We start from the raw sequence: 23166 nt of genomic DNA, 5'->3' as shown, positions 1-23166 counted from the left end.
TGTTAAAGTCTCCTACTATTATTTTCTTCCTGCCAATTTCTCTCTTTGTGTCTGTTAGCATTTGCTTTATGTGTTTAGTTGCTCCTATATTGGGTGCATATATGTTAACAAGTATAATATTATCTTCTTGTATTGATCCCTTTATCATTATATACTATCCTTCTTTGTCTTTCTTTATGGATCTCTTCCTTTGTGGACTTTGTTTTAAAGTCTATTTTGTCTGATATGAGTATTGCTGCCCCTGCTTTCTTGTCATTTCCATTTGCATGAAATATCTTTTTCTATCCACTCACTTTCGATCTGTGTGTCACTTCTGCCCTACAGTGGGTCTCTTGTAGACAGCATATTGTAGGTTCTTATTTTTTATCCAATCTGCAACTCTCTGTCTTTTTATCAGAACATTTAGTCCATTGACATTTAAAGTAATTATTGATAAGTATGTAATTACTGCCACTTTAAATTTTGTTTTCCAGGTGATTTTGTAGTTTGTTCCTTTCTTCTTTTGTTTTTTCTTTTGTGGTTTGATGGTTTTCTTTTCTATCAATATTATGCTTGCATTCCTTTCTTTTTGGTTTTTGTGAATCTATTTTATGTTTTTGATTTGTGATTACCCTGATTTTCAAGTATGTTAACCCATAACTATATCTACTTGCTTTAAACTGGTAATCATATAAGTTCCAACACATTCTAAAACATCTACATTTTTTACACTCCCCCCTGACATTTTGTGATTTTGCTGTCCTATTTCACGTCGTTATGTTTATCCTTTTGCTGTTCATTGTAGTTATAATTCCTTTTACAAAAATTTTTTGATTTTGTTTTTAAATCCACACACTGGCTTATTAAAGTGATCTTCATTTTTTAATATATTTGCCTTTAGTATTGTGTCTTTCCCTTTCCTATAGATTTCTGCTTCCTTACTATTTAGAGAAGACCTTTCAATATTTCTTTTAGGATAGGTTTAGCATTTCTGCATCCTTTTAGTTTTTGCTTATCTGAGAAATTCGTATTCTCTCTTACTACTCTTAATGATCATATTTCTTGGTAGAGTATCCTACGTGGCAGTTTCTTCTCTTTCAGGACTCTGAATATATCATGCCACTCCTTTCTGGCCTACAAAATTTCTGTAGAGAAACCAGCTGATAGCCTTATGGGGGTTCCCTTGTAACTGACTCTTCTCTTGCCATCTTCAGAATCCTCTCTTTATCTTTAACTTTTGCCATTTTAATTTTGATATGTCTTGGTGTGGGTGTGTTTGAGTTCATTTTGTTTGGGACCCTCTGTGCTTTCTGTACCTGGATATCTGTTTCCTTCCTTAGGTTTAGGAAGGCTTCTGCCATAATTTCTTCAAGTACATTTTCAATCCCCCTTTCTCTTTTTTGTTCTTCTGGGATCCCTATTATGCATAGGTTGGCACGCTTAATACTATCCCATAGATCTCATATGTTGCTTTCATTTTTAAAAATTCTGTCTTTCTGTCTGTTCTGATTGGGTGATTTCCATTATTCTATCTTCCAGATGAGTTATTCATTCTTCTTCATTATTTAATTTCCTATTCATTGCCTTTAGCTTGGTTTTTAATCTCTGCAATTGACTTGACTAATTTTGATTGGTTCCTCTTTATAGTTTCTAGTTCCTTGTTCCAGTGATCTGCATTTTTCTTTTTTTTTTTTTTTGCCATGCTGCATGGCTTGTGGGATCTTAGTTCCCCGACCAGGGATTTAACATGGGCCCCGGCAGTGAGAGCGCTGAATACAAGTCCCAACCACTGGACCGCCAGGGAATTCCCTGATCTGCATTGCTATCAAGAGTTTTTCTTAATCCCTTTAGCATTTTTATTACCTCCTTTTTGAACTCAGAGTATGGTATACTGGAGAGGTCTGTTTCATTGTTTGTTCTTTCAGGGTACTTCTCTTGTTCTTTTAATTGGGAGTAGTTCCTCTGCTTTTTCATTTTATTGAACTTTCCCTGACTCTATGAATTGAGGAGAAACAATTATCTACTATGGTCTTGAAGGGCTGTTTTTATGTGGGAGCATCCCTGTGTAGACTGTATGAGTCCAATATTTTTGGTGAGAGGGTTGTTTTTGGTATGGATGCCTGCCATGTCTTTCCTCAGAGTGTGCTGGCCGTTGTTCCCTTGATAGAGGGTGTGTTTGGCTTTTGTGGTATCTGCACTGGATGTTGGGCAGGGCATCCTCTTTGGTCTGTGGCTGTCAGCGTCTTATTGGGGGCAGGGTCTGCTCCCCAGTTTTTGAAGTAGAAGCCCCCAGATCCACTTCTAAGCTGTGGTGTGAGGTAGGCAGGACCACAGTGCTCCTGTTGGGAAAGGAGCCACTGTGTATTCCTTCCCAGGAGCTGTCCACTGGGGACATGTGATTCTGTGATACCATCCACCACCTAGTGTGTGTGTCCACAAGGTCTGCTGCTGCTGGCACCGCCCCTGGACCTGCCCACACTGTGGGAGCCCTGATAACTGGCTTAGCTGTCAGTTCCACTTCCAGTGTATATGGGCACCCAAAGCCCACCACTGCCACAGCTGCACCTCATTGGGAGCATGCTGAGAATGGCACTTCTGTGGCAGACCCGCACTCTATCTGGTGTGCACCAGCAATGGTGGCCCAGACCACACACTAGGCCGTTCAGGTTGTCTCCATGCAGCCAAACCGAGTCCTCTCCACAGATCTGTCCTCTGAAGGCTGAGGTTCAGCACCCAGCTGCTGTGTGCACCAGCAGGCACATGTCTTGGCCTGGGAAGAGTGACAACGATGTGGCAGCCATCAGTGCTGATCCCTCTCTATCCCACCTGCCAGCAAGCTAGCAGCTGCACATTCCTCTCGAGCAAAGCCCAGGCCACTCCATTTCCCTATCTGTTCCAGCAGACCTCCTAGCCAGCAAAGGGGGTCCCAGGGTGATGGAACCTTTCCTCTTTTGGAGCTCCCTCCAGGGGCACAGGTCCCATCCTGATACCTTTTTTTTCTTCTTTTTCCTTTTGTCCTACCCAGTTATGTGGGCATCTTTCTTGTAGCTTTGGTTGTATAAGAGATCTTCTGCCAGCTTTCAGTTGGTATTCTGTGAGAATTGTTCTACATGTAGATATATTTCTGATGTGTTTGTGGGGGGAGATGAGCTCCACCTCCTTATACTCTGCCATCTTGACCTCCTCCCCAGGAACGAGATATTACTTTACCTACATTACAGTTACTATGCTGTTGCCCACCTGAGTGCATTCCAAGTGGTTTAAATCTGGGTCTGATTCATTTTCTGCTGGTCTGCTCTATGTGATGCAGGCTCCTCCTCTTTCAAAAACAGTAAAGTATCTAGAAGAGGAATGCTTAAAATACTTTAATAAATACTAGAATCCAACCCAATATACCCATATGCACCCTGCACAAATACCATGGTATGCACTGACATTTTTTTTAATAGCATAATTTCCATTTGAGTGGCAATGCCTTATCATATTAATGAGACAAGCATAAGAAGGTTTATTATGCATCCAGAAGTTTTATGATTCTATAACAAGGATGACAAAATGTCTGCCATATAAGAAAACAGTAAATATAATTAAGAGCTTTACATTCTCAGTTTTAACGTCAGATTTACATATTTTAAAATATACTTCTCATAAACATAATATTCTACACTTTTATGATAAAGACTTTTAAGCACTGCTTTAACTTTAAAAACAGAACAGAATACTTAATTATCATATCAACAAATGAAGTCTAAATTATAATTTAATTATTTATCATTTAAACTCCCTATTAACATATTAAAATATATGTGCAAAGTTCCATTTACCTGTGTTTTAAAGTCAGAAAAAATTTATATAATCCAGTACCTTAACACCAGCAACTCCAAAATGAACAAGATTGTGTCATATATTTTTTTAAGAAAAAGTCCAAGAATTCTGCTAAAATATATCTCACCCATGAATAGGGAAAGCACTAATGACATTAGTTTAGAGTGGGTAATTAAATTAGGCACAACCCAAGAGTTGTGTGGCAAGAAATTCATAGAGGAGACATTTCAGTGACAGCTTTGCCGTTAATGACACTGAAGCTACTGCACACCAGCCAACTGCGAATGTGCAGGGCCACTGCTCCTGATGGCATTAGAAATATAACTACTATGTCTTTGGAAACATGATCATGTATCATATGGAAAAGGGTCATATTCAGAATAGTTAGCTTCTAATGCTAATAAATCCTCCAATGTAAAAGGGAACTATAGAAAAATAGATAAATAGCATAGGACCCCAAAGAATCCTGACTATGCCAGGTATTAAGCCTTTGGTTACTAGGTCTTGAGTAAGTATGAAGTCCAGAGGGAGTGGGTAGACAGCCCAGGCGTAAGGTGTGGGCACTACGGACAGAGGCTAGTTACCGACTAACAAAGAAGTATGCCAAGATTTTATCCACTGGCAAATATATACCATTTTGTGTCAGTTGAAAACCGTCCCTGAGTTTAGTTCACTGTCATCTACCAAACATTGCCTATATGATTCTTACTGTGCATCTCTAATTGGTCCCTCATTTGGAACATAATCCACTAAAACACTGAAGCCTTACTATATAAGTAATGGATTTTCACAACTCAAAAATAATTTTATACAAGTTTCTTAGTAAACTGGTCATGTAAAAGCAGTAAAAAATCTGGTTTGATAAAGTTGGTTCTCATAGTGGTGCAGGTTACCAACACTGAAAGTACTATACACATAAACCAAATTTAACAATTAAATAAACAGATGGAAAATGATGGATACAGGTCTCTCATTGTTGGACTGGGAGGTTACAGAAAAGCAATGGGGAAAGGTTAGAATGACTCGTGGTACTGGATTATAATTGAAGATACCAGAAAGAACTCATGTTTTAGCTTAATACAGATATGGATGGATACATACACAAGTATTTATAGGGATGTATATGTGTAGGGGTTCGTATACACACATATATTTCCTTGCTCCGTCAGCTGAGAGGGCCTAGAAGCATTGACACACCAGTTGCAATAAGCACACCTGGCACCCATTCTCCAAAAAATAAAAACATTCTCAAACAAAAGGAACCAGGACTCCTTGGAGAAATGGCCAACTTTAGGCTTGGGACAAGAAATATACACAGTGACTGTGGACCATATTGCAGTGATAGAAATTATAGAAATTCTCAGAAACAAACACGAAGATAAGGATGTGTCAAAGGGACAAAAGAATCCAAAAAATAAAGAGTTCTCAATAGACAAAGCTGGAACAATTTGAGCAAGAAAATACAGAAAGCAGTATAAAATTATAATCCAATGTATAAAATAAATATCCAAGAGTCCACAGTCAACGGACTATGGTCAGATAAATAAAGAAAGATCATAGTCAATGGTCAAATAAATAAGTAAACTAAAGAAAATAGACAAATCTCCTTTGCAGAACAATTTCAAATAATTTATGTGAATACTCAGGGCTCTCAAAGAGGTAGCACTTAAATCCCACTCCTTAACTGGAGGCAGAGTGTAATGACTTCATTCCAAAGAGTACAGTATAGAAAGTGAGGAAAAGTAACTCTGGTGGAGAAACCTGATAAACAATATCTCAGGTAAGTGATCAATGTTAACACTGAGTCCTGCTGATAGCATGTTCCCTTGATATGATGGGATGATAATGGTATTTTACCTCAGTGGTCTTCTACAACAAAATCTATAACTCAAGTTTAATCGTGAGAAACGCATTAGACAAAACCAAATTGAGGAATACTGTACAAAAGAGCTGACAAGTACTCCTCAAAACTGTCAAGGTCATCTCATCTAAAACAAGGTAAATCTGAGAAACTGTCATAACCAAGTGGAGTCTAAAGAGACATGATAACTAAATGTAATGTGGGATCCCAGTGAGGATCCTCAAAGAGTAAAATAACATTAGGGAAAAATCTGAGGAAATCCCGAAAAAGTAGAAACTTTAGTTAGCAATAATGTATCCATATACATTTATCAGTCATGACAAATGTGCCATACTAATGTAATATGCTAACAATAGAGGAAACTAGGTGTGAGGGGTATAGGAACTCTCTGTACTATTTCTAAAACTTTGCTGCACATCTAAAGCTATTATAAAATTTTATTAAGATAAAAAAGTTAGAAGGAGGCAAAATGTTGTACTAGATATAATAACGTGATTTCAAATCTAGCTTCGCTCATCTAAGAGCTGGTTGAAAGTATAAGAGGTAAATAGTCTAATAATGTTTCTGTTTTCTCTGTAATTTGGGGACTATATGCTTTACAACGTGGAGTTATTTGAAGGGTAAAGTTAAGTAATACCTGCTTTTGTATTTCATTAGTTTATATACAAAGACAGAATTATGAGTAGCAGAAACAAAATCTACTCTAATGTTATAAAGATATGTATCAAGCCTAAAGAGTCCCAGAGCAACATCATTTCTAGTATTAATGTCGTTTTCTGCCAAAATGTTTAATCTAATCCCTCCTGATGGCATTTTCCCTTATCCAGTCTTTCTAGGTCCCCAAGCTTCACTAACTTTACTGAGAACCTGAATCACCCAGGGATATTTTTTAAATACAGATGCTGTTGATTCCTTAGATCTGGAGTAGGACCTGAAATTCTCTTTCAAACAAGCTCAAAGTCTCTCCTCAAACTAGCGACCTCAGCAGGCAAATTTACAGGTCCCACCAAAGACTTGCTAAACCAGGAGTTCAGGAGGTGGGACTCAGAAGCTGTTTTAACAAGCCCTCCAGGTAAGTCATATGCATGATAAAGTTTGAGAACCAGTGTTCTAGAGCAAGGGTTCTCAACTTTGGCTTTCCATCAGAAAAATCTGGGAAGTAGTTAAAACTTTCAGCACTCTCGGTCACCCTTCAGATCATTAATATCAGCATTTTGGGGTAGCAAGAAGACATTTGTAGTTTTTTTTTTTTTTTTTTTTTTTTGCAGTACGTGGGCCTCTCACTGTTGCAGCCTCTCCCATTGCAGAGCACAGGCTCCGGACACGCAGGCTCAGCGGCCATGGCTCATGGGCCCAGCCGCTCCGCGGCATGTGGGATCTTCCCAGACTGGGGCACGAACCCACGTCCCCTGCATTGGCAGGCGGACTCTTAACCACTGCGCCACCAGGGAAGCCCGACATTTGTAGTTTTAAAATTCCCCAGGTGATTCCAATGTCCAGCCAAGCCAAAGTTGAGACCATTTCTCTAGAATGGGAAAACAGTTATTATCTGAACAACCATCCCATATATATGTTTTATATTATCTAGTCAAATAATCTAGAATTCTATCATTTACTTTAAATTTTATTTTCCAATAACTCATTTAGTTCTCTTAAAAACACCTCAAATTTTTCTTTTGGTCTACATTTACTCACTCGAAACCTGGGTACTAAAATGTAGGGATTATATAAGCTGTTTTCAATATAATGAATATATCTTAAAAGTCCGTGGGATGAAGAATATAATGAGTTGTAAACCTTCGTGTTCTTACCTCCCCTCTGCTAATTATGAACACTTGACTTGTGCTTGCATTTTAACATGGAAGCACTCCTAATTCAGGTTACCCTCATGGTACCTGAAACACACAGCTGAAATCAACTCTCGGCTTTTCAAAATTGTGAAAACACCCTAGGTTTGGGGTTAATTATCAGAAAATATTATGCTTTCTTTGGAATTTTTAGAATTCTGCTAAAAATAATCACCCAGAGATATTACCTGAGTCCTTAGTAAGGTCTAACCAAAGTACCAGTCAGGCAGTGAACTTATTATAAAATAGGAGGAGGCAGAAAGACTTCATTCTGATTATTACATGCTCCTTCAGGATACAATGTTTCCTTCCCTTGTCTTTAGTGGAAACCACAGTGCAAAATCGGGGATTTCAACACTCTGGCATCTGTTAAACCATGTGATCTTGGTGCATTCCCAAATCAGATACATTTTTCCAACATAAAAACAAACAAATTCTGAAACACAATGTAAATGATTTGGAGGTTATCCAAAGCACTCCTCACTCCCCATGAATTGCATTCCTGCCTCTGCCCCTTCTTCCCTTCCTGCCCCTGCCCCTTCTTCCCTTCCTGCCCAAACTCTCTGTCCCTATGACAGTGTCTCTTATAATCCAGGGTGGACCCAATAATACTCTCAATAGTAAAAAGCCCATATCTCTATAGTAGCCATTGAGATCATTCTGGAAAGCTGAAATCCTAATTCTGTTACTAATGACAATATTAGAACATTGACTCAGTTATTACAACTAGCCAGGGACTGTTAATAGCACTTTGAAAGGAATTCTCATTAAATTTCACAATAGCCAATTGCTTAAATATATCCGCAGGATGCCTCATCTGTCTGCCACACAGAGCTATCCCTTACTCTCTTTCTCCTTGAACTCACTTATTTTCCTTTTTAGACTGTTATATCATATTATTTACCTATTTATTTGTTGTTGTTTTCTCTGTTATAGCCACTGGAACAGAAGCTCCATGAGGGCAGGGGCTCCTCTCTCGTTTACTGCCCTGACTTCAGTGCCAAAAAAACCAGCCAGGTCTATAGCAGTCAAGAATTAAAGATAGAAGGATGAAAGATGAGTATGAAAACTAGACCAAGAGAAACTGGAACTAAATAGGAAGTTACAAGAATGCACAGACTCTACATTGTTCACTTCATGCCATAGAAATTCAAACCAAGAAAAAGGAAATTAAAAAATTAAATGAATAAAGTATATATTTAAAGGATAAGTAGATGATTCAACTAGGCTCAAGCAACAACTTGAGAATATAGTAACACTTTGCCAAGAACATGAAGATCCACACCTAGACTGAAAGGCCTAGAAAACCAGTACCACATCATGAGGCAGGAAAAATAAGATTTTTTAGAAGCAATTGGTTGAACCTTCAGACAGTCCAAAATCCCAAGCCAAAAAACCACAAAGATACCCATCAGCAATAAAAGCTGACCCTGCAGGAATTCTCAGAGATAGAAGCATGCATGGCTTACAGAAGCAGAAGATTTCCTGAAAGCTTAATGACAAAGAGGAAGAGATGGAAGTGGCCATGTCGAAAAGTAACTCCATGGAACAGGAAATCTCTGAAACCAAGACGTTCAGGAAAGACCTGGAAGCTCAGCTTGAGGATACTTTTGTTGAGGCTTCACAGGAACACAAGCCTCATGAAAGCAGAGAGAACCTCTCTAAACAAACAGAAAGTGAGCTTGAGGTCCCCCTAACAAGCCAAGGAGGTTAAATTCCAGGTTCCACTTCAGAATACCAGCAAGAGATTTCTGAAATAAAATCTGAACTTGAGGAGAAAGTCTTGTTTTATATAAAGGAATGTGTTGGACATGAAATGTTCTATGTCTTAGAAGCCAAAAAAAAAAAAAACCCCACAAAAACCAAACAAGCAAAAAACGCAGAAAAACAAGGTGTGTGATTCAGAGAGCCATCAGCTTATCCTGCAGAAAAAAAAAAAAAAAATTAAAAGAGAAATAACAAGAGTAAAAACAAGAAAGTCATAATGAAATGGAAGAGGCAGAAGACACGGTGAAAGATGTATTTTTGAAAAAGAAAGTGCAATGAGGTGCGAAGAAAACAAGAAATTACTGGTGAAAATGAAAGGCTTTGACCTGTTGTGGATAACCTAAGAGCTCAAAATACACAATATGAAGTTGAGGTTATGGATTTGGCAGCTACGAGTAGGCGGCCTGCTGAGAAGCTTAGATTGCAGAAACCATGAATTGGATCAGCAATGAAAAAGATGTCCAGCAGTATTTTGAAGCTCTTGTTTCTAAAATGACCAAAGAGTTTGAAACCGAAAAGGTCTAGTCTGGCATCATGAATGCTGGATCCACTTTGGAAAGGCCATCATAGTAAGAAGCTGAGCATGTCTGCAGGGCTTTCAGTCTGCTTTTGAGGTAAGCAACCAGGCCAAGGAACTTGTTCAAAATTAACTGAGAAACTTTTAAATACAAACCTCTCTTCTGGAAGCAAACTAAAGGATTCTGAAGCAACAAGATGATATGGAAATTTTGAATAAAACGAGATAAATTTAGAATAAATACAGAACTCAAAACTCTAGATTCTTGTGATTCTATTTTTAACTATTTCAACACTGCATCTCCTGCACTGATTTGAAACTTAGAACTAGCTGAGCTAGTAAGAAACACAAACTCCAAACCCGGAAGTGTCCCCATCAATTTTCATGCCCATAAGCCCAGAACAGCAAGAAGACATGTCTCGGCTGCAGCAAAGGCCAGCTGCTGTGCCACTGTCACCACATAGGCCGTCTTATTGGTTGAACCAAAGCCAAAAGGTCATTGATTTAGCATCAAGTTTTTTTCCAGTCTTACTTGCTGTAGCCATTGCACCTCACTCATGGTTGGACTAATTTAACAAGGCTATCGCTTGGAGGTGTGTATCCCACAAAGACAGTGCTCCCAAGGTCTGTACAACCTCTAGGCAGTCCCAGGGGCCTGTTAAAGTGGATGTGCAGAAAGGCCTAGGAACACCCTACAAAGTTTACCTTAAGGTGCAAAACATACCAGTGTGGAGAAAGGATGACAAAGATTTATGTATTGGTATATAACTGTCTACTCTTTGTATGATTTGCCCGAAGGAAAACCCACCCAGCCTGGAGTTATTGTGAGCCAATCTTGTATCTTAGAGGTGAGGATTTTTTGATGAGCTTTATCCTCGCTTTAGCTGTTATACGTGATCCGAGCTGATATTCCTTGTATATTCAGGGTGACAGCTTCTCTCTTAAGTACAACTTAAAGACTAGTTCTTTACTAATTCTAACAGAAAATGAGAAAGAAAAGAGGAAATTGGCTAGGTTTCTAGAAGGACTCCAATCTATCCTGCATAAAAACAGACTGAAAAATCATGTTGTGCATATTCCACTAGAAGCCTATGACAGGATACTGTCTCTTATTAAAGCAATTCTGACACCTGTTATGGAAAATCATCTAAGATTGCAGTTGGTTTAAAGCTAAGTGTGTACATAATAGAGATTACCTGTGATGTGATCATTCAAGCTACTGTTTGTAAGAAAGTGTACCATACTGGACTTTCTCTCCCCCAAAAGAAAACTACAACGCTTTTCTGTTATTGGAATAGCTTTGTTGCTAGGACTGTTGACTTTTAAAAAATGCACAACGTGAGAGCTGTGAGTTAAGTTTTATTTGGGGCAAAATGAGGGCTGCAGCCCAGGAGGCGAGGGGAGGGGCCAGGATATATAGGAGTTTTGCAATAAAGAGCACGTAATTGGGAAGGTCAAACGATTACTGTTAAATAAAGAAAACCAGATACCTCAAGTTAAGGAATTCAGCGCTTTTCTATGTATGGGAAGATGCAAGGGCCTGGACTCACTGAAATCATTTCTCTGATATGCACCTTAGCTATCTAGGGCCTGTATTTTCACACCCTGAGTTTCCTCAGGGCTCACCGCAGGGAGCGGCTGCAGTCTGATGGTTGCTAGATGGCAGGTATTCTTTTCAACCCTGAGTTTCCTCAGGGCTCACCAGCTCACGTTGGAGGATTGCAATCATTGGTGACTGTGACATCCTTTGTTTATTGATATGGCAGGAAATATTCCATTTATAAATATTCCATTTATAGGACCATGCTCCATTTTATCCATACTCTTCCTTTGAGGCAGTGGAAGGGAGCTTTGACATCAAGCTTCCAGAAATAAAGGGCTGCCTAGACATCCTAAGTTCAACACGTAGGAAGAGTTCTTCAACCTGTCTGCTTGTAGCAGTGAAATGCCTGATCTTTTGCTACGAAATCCATAGAACTAAACCTTCTCACAGACAGTTCAATGAAACTGTGGCTCCAGGAACTGTACAGTGCATGACAATGTTCAAGGAAAAGCTCTGTGTTGGCTACTCTCCTGGGTTCTCTCTGTTGAGTATCCATGAAGATGGGCAATGTCTAAGCCTGGTAAATTCCAGCAGTCCCTCACTTATGTTCCTCTCACTGTAATCTTTTGATGACATTTGCTCTGTGCAGCTCAATAATGAGGAATACCTGTTTTGCTTTAGCCATATGGGATTGCACGTAGACTCACATCAAAGGTCAAGCATGCAGGAGCTAATATGGCCCTCAAACTATAGTTACTTATAGTTACTGCTCTCTCCACGTCACAGTATACAGTGAGTGTGATATCAATACACCTTAATGATGATGCTAAGACTATGGAATGGGTCCAAATAACTGGTCTGAGAAGGATAAGACCACTAAACTCTTAATGTACCATCAAACCTCCTCAACTGTGAGCTTCCATGCTTAATCTACTTTAACAACAAGTCCTCTGGAGATGTTAAGGGTGTCAGATACTTGCAAAAGTTCCAGAGCAAGAGAGATGACAATGTGGGTGAGCAATGCCTAGAGACCCAGAATGTGGCCTCTCTGGATAATGCCTCAGACAATATAATTTTTCCTATTTTCTGAAGCTATTTTCCTGAAGTCTTAGGAGAATAAGAAAGTGTTTACTGTTCTCATGAACACCAGAATTTTGAAGACAGAGCAAAATAGAGGTTAGTTTGTGGTATTTTTATTCACTTAGCTATTGCATATTAAGCTGCAGAAGTCTTTCTAACAATTCTTTAGTCATGGGTAGAGGCCCACCAACAGTGGGCTTTATAGTCATCCCTACCTCCTAGCCCACTCTTCCGGGTCCCTTGCGTGTATTTGTCCATCCTTCATCACAATCAGGAAGTTTCACTACTCCTTGCTATTGGGAAGTCTGGCTGCATTCTCTGCTTCTCAGTCACTCCCACAGCTTCTGATTTCTGTCATAAAAATACCCATTCTTAGCCAATGAATATCCCAGGGGTCTTAGAGGACTCCTGGGGCTAGAAGGTGGCCAGAGCCCAAGGGAGCCATGAAGCAGATGATGGGACATTTCACTACCCACACTGCTCCCTGGTCCCTGGCTGTGAATGAAGATGCCATGATTGGTAACCCAGCACTGACCATGTGGTATCATCTAACATACTCCTCTATATTGCCCCACAGCCCTTGGTCAGCAGTGATATTCTGCACATGTATTAATATCATCCCTCCATGTATTACATGTTTAGTAATCAGATTTTTTACCATATCTCATTAAAAGTTGGTAATTTACTGTGGCCAGCAGACACAGCTTGTTACCTGTGGCCTCAGGACCTCTGAGCAAGTGTGAGGACAGTGGGGTGTCATTTTCTTAAACTTGTATTTTCTTAAGATTTTTTCTGCTCTCCAACTGGTTGACATATTCTTGGCAACACTGTATATAGCATGTGCACTTACCATGACTAGGCACTGAGTGATGCAGGTGCCATCAATTCTGTGCCTGAGAGTGTTCCACACCTGGCACCTGCCTGCCCTACCCTGATCTACTGGACCTTCTGTGGGTCTGGCATGTGTTTAGGATTCTGGTTTTTACTTTTTAAATGTAAATTGTGTTTTTGTAATTATTGAATCATGCAATCATTTTTAAACAACTTACCCCTCAATAAATCAGCAGACAACAGTTTAAGTTAAAGCAGTTAATTTTTTTTAAGTAATCACTTATACAGATATAGATATAGATGATATAGATATAAATTGGTGGCCGCCTCATTCTTTCTCAAGCTCAGAACCATGCAATAGCTCCTCATTTCATTCATGGTAAAAAAATCCTTAAGAGAGCCAGCCTCAAAGTCCCTACAGGGTCCAATGCTCAGTTATCTTTCTAACCTTTTCTCCTACTTTCCTCTCTCTTTGCTCATTCCACTTATGCCACACTGGCCTCCTTATAACATCCCCCTTGATGATCTCATAACAACTGTTCCCTCTTTCTGGAAGACACTTCCACCAGATATCTAACTAACTTACTCCTTTTCTTCACATCCCTCAGTTCCCATCCTCTTAAGGGATCCTGCCTTACCACTCTACATCATACTGCCAACTACACCCACTCCCTGGCACTCCCCATTACCTTACACTGCTCCTTTTCTTTTTTCTTCTGGTGTTTATCACTTCCCACATACAAGAAAATTTATCTTTTATTATGTGTACTGTTTATTGTCTGTAACCCCTTTGCTAGACTCTAAGCTCTACAGGGCAGGGATTTTTGTTTTGGTCTCTGATGTAATCTGAGTGCTTAAAACACAGTCTGGCACACAATACACGATAAATATTTGTTGAATGAATAAATGACTCAAATATTTATCCACAATTTCAGATTAATAACTGAGAATAGTGTTACAGTAAAGAGATTTGGGTGACTGAATTGGAAACTTGCATTCAATGTTTAAAGCTGCTCTTGACTTCAGGCTGTGCTGAATGGAACACCTGGACATTCTTATTATTCAGCTCCAGTTTAAATGTTCATCACTTATCCAAAGCACCTGTCATTACAGACATAATGTAATTTCCCAAACTATACCTTTTCCCTAGTTATTTTATATTGATGACTTCATTTTTAAGGAGGCACTGAAGGCCACCTGGAGACATTCAACATGTTCACACCAATGTTATCTACAATTAGAATAAATTATTTACTAGGACACTTTCCACAAATCTTATCTCTGTATCTAGGAATCCCTGTTATCCTAGTCAAGTAGATATTTCTGGATGCATTCCCTAATTCTTGAGTCTAGTCTATTTGAGGCCTGTAGCAGAAGTCAGACAAAGTCTGGTAGGACAACTGCAGTTTTACATTTTTCAAGTTTAAAAACAAAAATAAAACCAAACCAAACAAACAAAAACCAACTGATGAGGGATACCAAACTGGCAGCTGGTGAGCTAAATATGATCCCATCATTGTTTGGCTGGCCCAAGCATTTAGTTTTTCTTTTAATTTGAACATTCAGTCAGGGCATCTACTTTCCAATCTGCCATTTGCCCTAGGCTACATCACCCCTATTGCTTATACTAGACCTAATATTAACATCTTTGTTATCTACCTGGCCACTTAGCATTTGAATATAGGATCTCACTTCTCTGGGAAGTTCAAGTGAACAGAATACCCTGTAACTTATAATCTGTAGCCTTCACTCTTTCAGACTTAGAAACTATACTACATTTAACATAACTCATCCTAGAATAACAAATGAAAATTTAACAAGACCAAATGTAGCGAAAACATAGCTTAGAATCCATAACACTATATATACTGTACAGTCCAGGAGCAGCCCAAGAGAATAAATTATGTTTCTGTTATTATGCAGCAGTCTGGAAGGAAGTGTACGAAAAAAGAAAGGAATTTTGAATTGTTAAAAATATTTGGCCACATTGTTTATGTATTATCACTTGTATTTAATAATATATCAACATTTATATTAAATCTGGCTTATTCCTTCTAGATTACAAAAAACAGAATAAAGGGGCACCAAGAGACCATAAGTAAGCAATCAATAAATAAAAGCTCTAGTCCAGATCAAAGATAAATTACTCAAAAATAACCCATCATTCTCCTCTGATATACTCTTGCCATCAAAATCCCTCCTATCCTTTAGAGCCAGCCTAAGCCTGAACTCCAGCGCAACTTCTGTAACCAAGTTCCCTGTCAGATCAAGAACTCACTTCTCTTAAAATGTACTCATGGTCTTTATCAGATAACTATTCTCTAAGAAAGACAAATCTTTAAATTTTAATACCAGTATTTAGCACTCAAATTTAGTATGTAATTTAGGTTATTGTGATGTAATGTGTTGCTTATTTATAATGTAAAATATCATTCAGTAATTGGCATTCAGGGCTTCCCTGGTGGCGCAGTGGTTGAGAGTCCGCCTGCCAATGCAGGGGACATGGGTTCCTGCCCCAGTCCAGTAAGATCCCACATGCCGCGGAGCGGCTGGGCCCGTGAGCCATGGCTGCTGAGCCTGCGCGTCCGGAGCCTGTGCTCCACAACGGGAGAGGCCACAACAGTGAGAGGCCCGTGTACCACAAAAAAAAAAAATAATAAATAATTGGCATTCAGGTAGCTGAATCTCTCCTCAATTATATTACGAACTCCTGTTAGTGAAGATAATCTCTCCTTTCTTAGTACTTTGCAGTACCAGGGACAGTACTAGGTACTGCATTATGCATGTTACTAATAACCTGTTTTCTTTGAAGTTTAACTCCTTGGTATTGAGACAAGGCAGCTTGAATTTCCAGAATCTGAGGGATGTAGATTTTCTTGGGGATACTGAAATATCCTAGAAGGCTCAGTTCTATCATGTATAAAATGAGCTTAGGCTTCCTCAACTTTGAGATATTAAAGAGGATAAAGGACTGCAAAAAAACAGTAAAATCAGAATGGAATTCTCTTAACTTTTACTTACAAAACAAAAAAGAGCGTTATGTATTTAGACTTCATATTTGGAGAAAAGATCCATCAAGAGGTTAAACTGGTTAATTTCTTTAGCCAAAATTTTATTTAATTATTGGAAGATAACACCAACACATTTCACAGAACTAATGGAGTCACGCTTTATCAAGAGGTGCTTAATGTTCCTGCTCTAATGTTTTCAGTGTTGAGGAATTCATTGACTTGGGAGGAAACCATTCTACTGATGAATGGTACTGTGAAAGTGCTTTCTTGCTTGAGGTGAAACTTGTGCTCCTTAATATCTACCCAACAGATATATTCTTATTAGCAGTACACAGTGGGTCCCCCTCTTTTACTAATGACAATTTTATAAATATGTAAAAGCAACTAGTTCCCACCCCTCCATAGCTGTTCAAAATTCTTATCTAGGTTAGACATTTTTACTTCTGTCCACCATTCCATCCACCATTTTTATTTCCATCCACATAATGCCCCCATGCATAATGCTTCTTTAGACATAATCTAGTTCAAAAACGTTCCAACACTGCTGATAAATCCAGCCCAAAGAGTATGAGTCAAGTAGGTTAAAAGAGCCATTTTTTGTTCAGGCATATGTTCAATTCAATTAAACAATGACAGAGCACATATCATGCACAAAACATTGAGAGAGAGACAAAAAAATACGTAAGAAAAGCTCTTTAGATTTCTAGGAATTCACAACCTGGTGGGCAGCACAGGTAAATGTAAAAGCAAGTCAACAGAAAACATAATTTGATCAATGCAATGACAGTAATTAACACAATAAGTGTACGGGGTTCCAGGGAGAGAGCCAAAGACAGAGTGAGAAAATTCAGAGTGTAAGTACATTCATCATAGAAAGTTGGTCCTTGTACAAAATTATCTCCATCAACCCTTTTCCATTTCAATAAAATCTCTTGAAAAGAGATAAGAATGAAGAAAATGAATTTAAAAGGAGAGTGAGAAAGCACTCTAAGATAGGCTTAAAGTTTAAAATAGCCACTCATTGAACATTTTTACTGTAATAGTGCACTGAAAGTTGAACATAAACCTTCCCAAATGCACTATTCTATAGTAGAAGTAGGCTTTTACATATAAGCTGAAGAGAGCCATCAGCTTCTTAGAAGCACAGAATGGATGGATCAATCAAGAGGACAACAGAACCTGAGGCCTTGATGCTTTGGGACATTCTTAAAAAGCCATCATTAATAGTTGGTAAACTTGTTTTCCCCCTGTACTGATTCTGGTATTCTCACAAATACAAAAGAAACTATGCCTACAATGCCAAGGGTTTTGTTGTAACCTATGTAGATTAAGGCTAACGTTAAACTAGTAGGAGTTTTAAAATTACTATTTATTTCTTAAGTGAACAAAGATTTAGTGACTACCTTTGGCACAGTGCACACTTTTCTAGGCACTAGTGATATGAGAATTAACTAAACAAATATCTTCTCACAAATTCCCTTGCTGGAGATAAACAGTAAACACATAAATATACTACTCTCAGATGGTAAATGCTAACTATAGAGAAAATTGAAAGAAATTTAGGCTTTGGGGAGTGGCTGGTGGAAGTAGGGATTTTTGAAGAAATGTAAGTTGGTACTGAAATTGAAATGTGATTTAAAAACTCCCAACAAATTCCAGGACCAGATGGCTTCACAGGTGAATTCTGTCAAACATTTAGAGAAGAGCTAACATCTATTCTTCTCAAACTCTTCCAAAATATAGCAGAGGGAGGAACACTCCCAAACTCATTCTACGAGGCCACCATCACCTTGATACCAAAACCAGACAAGGATGTCACAAAGAAAGAAAACTACAGGCCAATATCACTGATGAACATAGATGCAAAAATCCTCCACAAAATACTAGCAAACAGAATCCAACAGCACATTAAAAGGATCACACACCATGATCAAGTGGGGTTTATTCCAGGAATGCAAGGATTCTTCAATATATGCAAATTAATCAATGTGATAAACCATATTAACAAATTGAAGGAGAAAAACCATATGATTATCTCAGCAGATGCAGAGAAAACTTTTCACAAAATTCAACACCCATTTATGATAAAAACCCTCCAGAAAGTAGGCACAGAGGGAACTTTCGTCAACAAAATAAAGGCTATATATGACAAACCCACAGCCAACATTGTCCTCAATGGTGAAAAACTGAAAGCATTTCCACTAAGATCAGGAACAAGACAAGGTTACCCACTCTCACCACTCTCATTCAATGTAGTTTTGGAAGTTTTAGCCACAGCAATCAGAGAAGAAAACGAAATAAAAGGAATGCAAATGGGGAAAGAAGAAGTAAAGCTGTCACTGTTTGCAGATGACATGATACTATACATAGAGAATCCTAAAGATGCTACCAGAAAACTACTAGAGCTAATCAATGAATCTGGTAAAGTAGCAGGATACAAAATTAATGCACAGAAATCTCTGGCATTCCTATACACTAATGATGAAAAATCTGAAAGTGAAATCAAGAAAACACTCCCGTTTACCACTGCAACAAAAAGAATAAAATATCTAGGAATAAACCTACCTAGGGAGACAAAAGACCTGTATGCAGAAAATTATAAGACACTCATGAAAGAAATTAAAGATGATACAAATAGATGGAGAGATATATACCATGTTCTTGGATTGGAAGAATCAACATTGTGAAAATGACTGTACTATCCAAAGCAATCTACAGATTCAATGCAATCCCTATCAAACTACCACTGGCATTTTTCACAGAACTAGAACAAAAAATTTCACAATTTGTATGGAAACTCAAAAGACCCCGAATAGCCAAAGCAATCTTGAGAACAAAAAACGGAGCTGGAGGAATCAGGCTCGCTGACTTCAGACTATACTAGAAAGCTACAGTAATCAAGGCAGTATGGTAGTGGCACAGAAACAGAAAGATCAATGGAACAGGATAGAAAGCCCAGAGAAAAAACCCATGCACATATGGTCACCTTATCTTTGATAAAGGACACAAGAATATACAGTGGAGAAAAGGGAGCCTCTTCAATAAGTGGTGCTGGGAAAACTGGACAGCTACTTGTAAAAAAATGAAATTAGTATACTTCCTAACACCATACACAAAAATAAGCTCAACATGGATTCAAGACCTAAATGTAAGGCCAGACACTATAAAACTCTTAGAGGAAAATATAGGCAGAACACTCTATGACATAAATCACTCAAGATCTTTTTTGACCCACCTCCTAGAGAAATGGAAATAAAAACAAAAATAAAATAAACAAATGGGACCTAATGAAACTTCAAAGCTTTTGCACAGCAAAGGAAACCATAAACAACACGAAAAGACAACCCTCAGAATGGGAGAAAATATTTGCAAATGAAGCAACTGACAAAGGATTAATCTCCAAAATTTACAAGCAGCTCATGCAGCTCAATTACAAAAAAACAAACAACCCAATCCAAAAATGGGCAGAAGACCTAAACAGACATTTCTCCAAAGAAGATATACAGCCTGCCAACAAACACATGAAATAATGCTCAACATCATTAATCGTTAGAGAAATGCAAATCAAAACTACAATGAGATATCACCTCACACCAGTCAGAATGGCCATCATCAAAAAATCTAGAAACAATAAATGCTGGAGAGGGTGTGGAGAAATGGGAACACTCCTGCACTGCTGGTGGGAATGTGAATTGGTACAGCCACTATGGAGAACAGTATGGAAGTCCTTAAAAAACTACAAATAGAACTACCGTATGACCCAGCAATCCCACTACTGGGCATATACCCTGAGAAAACCATAATTCAAAAAGAGTCATGTGCCAAAATGTTCATTGCAGCTCTATTTACAATAGCCCGGAGATGGAAACAACCTAAGTGTCCATCATCAGATGAATGGATAAAGAAGATGTGGCACATATATACAATGGAATATTACTCAGCCATAAAAAGAAACGAAATTGAGCTATTTGTAATGAGGTGGATAGACCTAGAGTCTGTCATACAGAGTGAAGTGAGTCAGAAAGAGAAAGACAAATACTGTATGCTAACACATGTATATGGAATTTAAGGAAAAAAATGTCATGAAGAACCTAGGGGTATGACAGGAATAAAGATACAGACCTACTAGAGAATGGACTTGAGGATATGGGGAGGGGGAAGGGTAAGCTGTGACAAAGCAAGAGAGAGGCATGGACATATATACACTACCAAATGTAAGGTAGATAGCTAATGGGAAGCAGTCACGTAGCTCGGGGAGATCAGCTCGGTGCTTTGTGACTGCCTGGAGGGGTGGGATGGGGAGGGTGGGAGGGAGGGAGACGCAAGAGGGAGGGGATGTGGGAACGTGTGTATGTGTGGGTGATTTGCTTTGTTGTGGGGCAGGGGCTAGCGCACCATTGTGAGGCGGTTATACTCTAACAGAGATGTAAAAAAAAAAAATTAATGATCCAGAAAGCAATCAAAACATACACATACATACACACACACACACACACACACGCACACACAGCCCTTTTTCCTCATTCTGTAACTTATTGTTGGAGGGTAGTGACATCATTTCAGCGTGTGTCTGACTTCCCAGGAAACTAGACTTTAACCTGTGGACTTCTTAAATGGACATGTGTGGATACAAAACAATTTTTAAGAATGAAAAGGCAAGAAGTCATGAGCTACATGAGAGTGAAGAAATAAAACTGGGACAATGTAAGGGCAGTAACATGATGTAGAGAAGAATTAATGGAAGCGGACAGGCCTGGTTTCAATTCTGGCACTGCCATTTACAAGCTACTTAATCTCAGGCAATGTAGTTAATTTGAGTTCCAGTTTTGTCCTCTGTAAATTGGAATAAAAAATGTCTTCCTTTGTAGTAACCCAGAAATTAAATGAGATTTAGGGAGAGTATTTAGATTCTACATGCCCAATTCTAATGTATGGAGGGGGTGTTTTCCCCCATAACACCAAGCAAATACCTGGGACACCAGCTGGGTATTCTAAAATTTAACTCAATTCTGACACTATCTACTGGGAGATAGCATCAGATTCCACAGGTTAAGGGCTCAATCCTACAAGACTGTCCCCACCCCCAAACACAACCATACTGCAGACACCAGTGGAAAGCCCAGTTTGCCACTTGTCCTGGGTAAGCATAGATGCGGGGTTCCAACAACCGCCTCCTAGGGTTTGATTAATTTAGAGTGGCTCACAGAACCCAGAGAAACATTTTACTTACTAGATTACCAGTTTATTATAAAAAGATACAACTCAGGAACAGCCAGATGAAAGAGATGCCTAGGGCAAAGTATAGGGAAATTGCTTGGAGCTTCCATGCTCTCTCTAGGTGCTCCCCTGTCCCCACATCTCCATGTGTTCACCAACCCAGAAGCTCTCCAAACTCTGTCCTTTGGGGGTTTTATGGAGGCTTCATTACATAGGCATGACTAATTAAGTCATGGCCATTAGCAACTGATTCAGCCTGCAGCCTCTCTCCCCACCCAGGAGGTCAGGGGGTGAGACTGAAAGTTTCACCCCTCTATTCATGACTAGTTCTCCTGGGAACCAGCCCCCATCCTTAGGTGCTTTCCAAACCTCATTAACATAAACCTGGCTGTGGTGAAATGGGCTTGTTATTGATCGGGTTCAGGACAGGCCATTCCCAAATACACCACTTTGGCATATTGATTATTTTGAATTAAAGTTACTCAAGAAACAGCCAGTGCAAGAAGGGCACTCTGACCCTCCTTTGTCTCCCTGAAAGCAGGAAATAAATCTCCAATGTGAAAGGTACCCTCCCTGTACCAGGAGGGTAGAAGACATCCATATCAACACAGGCAGGGAATTTAGAGCCAAGAAGACTGTATAAACGAACCTTGTTAATTCTTCGCCATTTACTACCCCTAGTCCAAATGCCTTTGTCAATTCTTCACAAAAAAATTGTTTCTTTCATTAAAAGGTATAAAAGCTGCCTGCTTTAGTCACTCCTTTGAGCTCCTATTTCTATGAGCTCCTGTACATACAAAATTAAACTTGGTTTTTCCTGTTAACCTGTCTTATGTCAATTTAATTATTAGACCAGCCAAAGAACCTTGAAGGGAAAAAAGGAAAAGTTTTCCTCCCCTACATAATGAATAATAAGATAGTCATTTCATCCTTATGACTCTGAAGCATTTTGAGGAACTGAGGACAAGAGACCAAATATTTTAACAAAAGATGTTCCCAATTCATCTTATCATTCAGGAAATTCCAAGGGTTTTGGGAGCTCTGAGCCAGGAACTGTGGATGAAGACCAAATATATGCGAGAAATAGATTTTGATCGTCTGAACGTTAGGCAGGAAGTTAGCCATGAGCGACAAGAGGCGGCCCCGTCGGCTGAACATCCAGTAGCCGCCTAAATCCTGCCAAGCTATTTGCCAACCCAACCCCAAACACACCCCCATCAGTACACCAACATGGTCAGGGGACCAGAAAAATCTCCCAATGGCCGACTGGAGGGACTTCCCCACTCTGGCACATGTGCACACCTCACGCTATCATGTTCATAGATAACCTTTGGTGGCCTTTAGGCTCATTAAATGTTCATAAATATTCTATGAATACATACATCTGATTATAACAGACAATTATGGGAAGGACATGCACAGCAGAGCCTCTTGTTATATAACCTGCAGCTGTCACTGTCAATCAAAGACCTTGCCTTAAAAACTCTACACCCCAGGGCTTCCCTGGTAGCGCAGCGGTTGAGAGTCTGCCTGCCGATGCAGGGGACACGGGTTCGTGCCCCAGTCCGGGAAGATCCCACATGCCGCGGAGCAGCTGGGCCTGTGAGCCATGGCCGCTGAGCCTGCGCGTCCGGAGCCTGTGCTCCGCAACGGGAGAGACCACAACAGTGAGAGGCCCGCGTACCTTA

General features: G+C 39.3%; 3 pseudogenes; all 3 read left to right on the top strand.

The window, feature by feature from the left end:
- The window catches only part of LOC136142065 (serine/threonine-protein kinase MRCK beta-like), a 36655-nt pseudogene extending 26726 nt beyond the window's left edge, over positions 1 to 9929 (top strand).
- A 218-nt stretch (positions 9930 to 10147) lies between these two features.
- Positions 10148 to 11122, top strand: LOC136142063 (serine/threonine-protein kinase MRCK beta pseudogene; annotated as a pseudogene).
- Positions 11123 to 11125: 3 nt separating this feature from the next.
- LOC136142062 (serine/threonine-protein kinase MRCK beta pseudogene) lies at positions 11126 to 22651 on the top strand (annotated as a pseudogene).
- The last annotated feature ends 515 nt before the right edge of the window (positions 22652 to 23166 follow it).

Source organism: Phocoena phocoena, chromosome X (genome assembly GCF_963924675.1).
Source record: "Phocoena phocoena chromosome X, mPhoPho1.1, whole genome shotgun sequence".
Lineage (NCBI taxonomy): Eukaryota > Metazoa > Chordata > Mammalia > Artiodactyla > Phocoenidae > Phocoena > Phocoena phocoena.
This window is presented reverse-complemented; position numbering and strand designations above follow the sequence as displayed.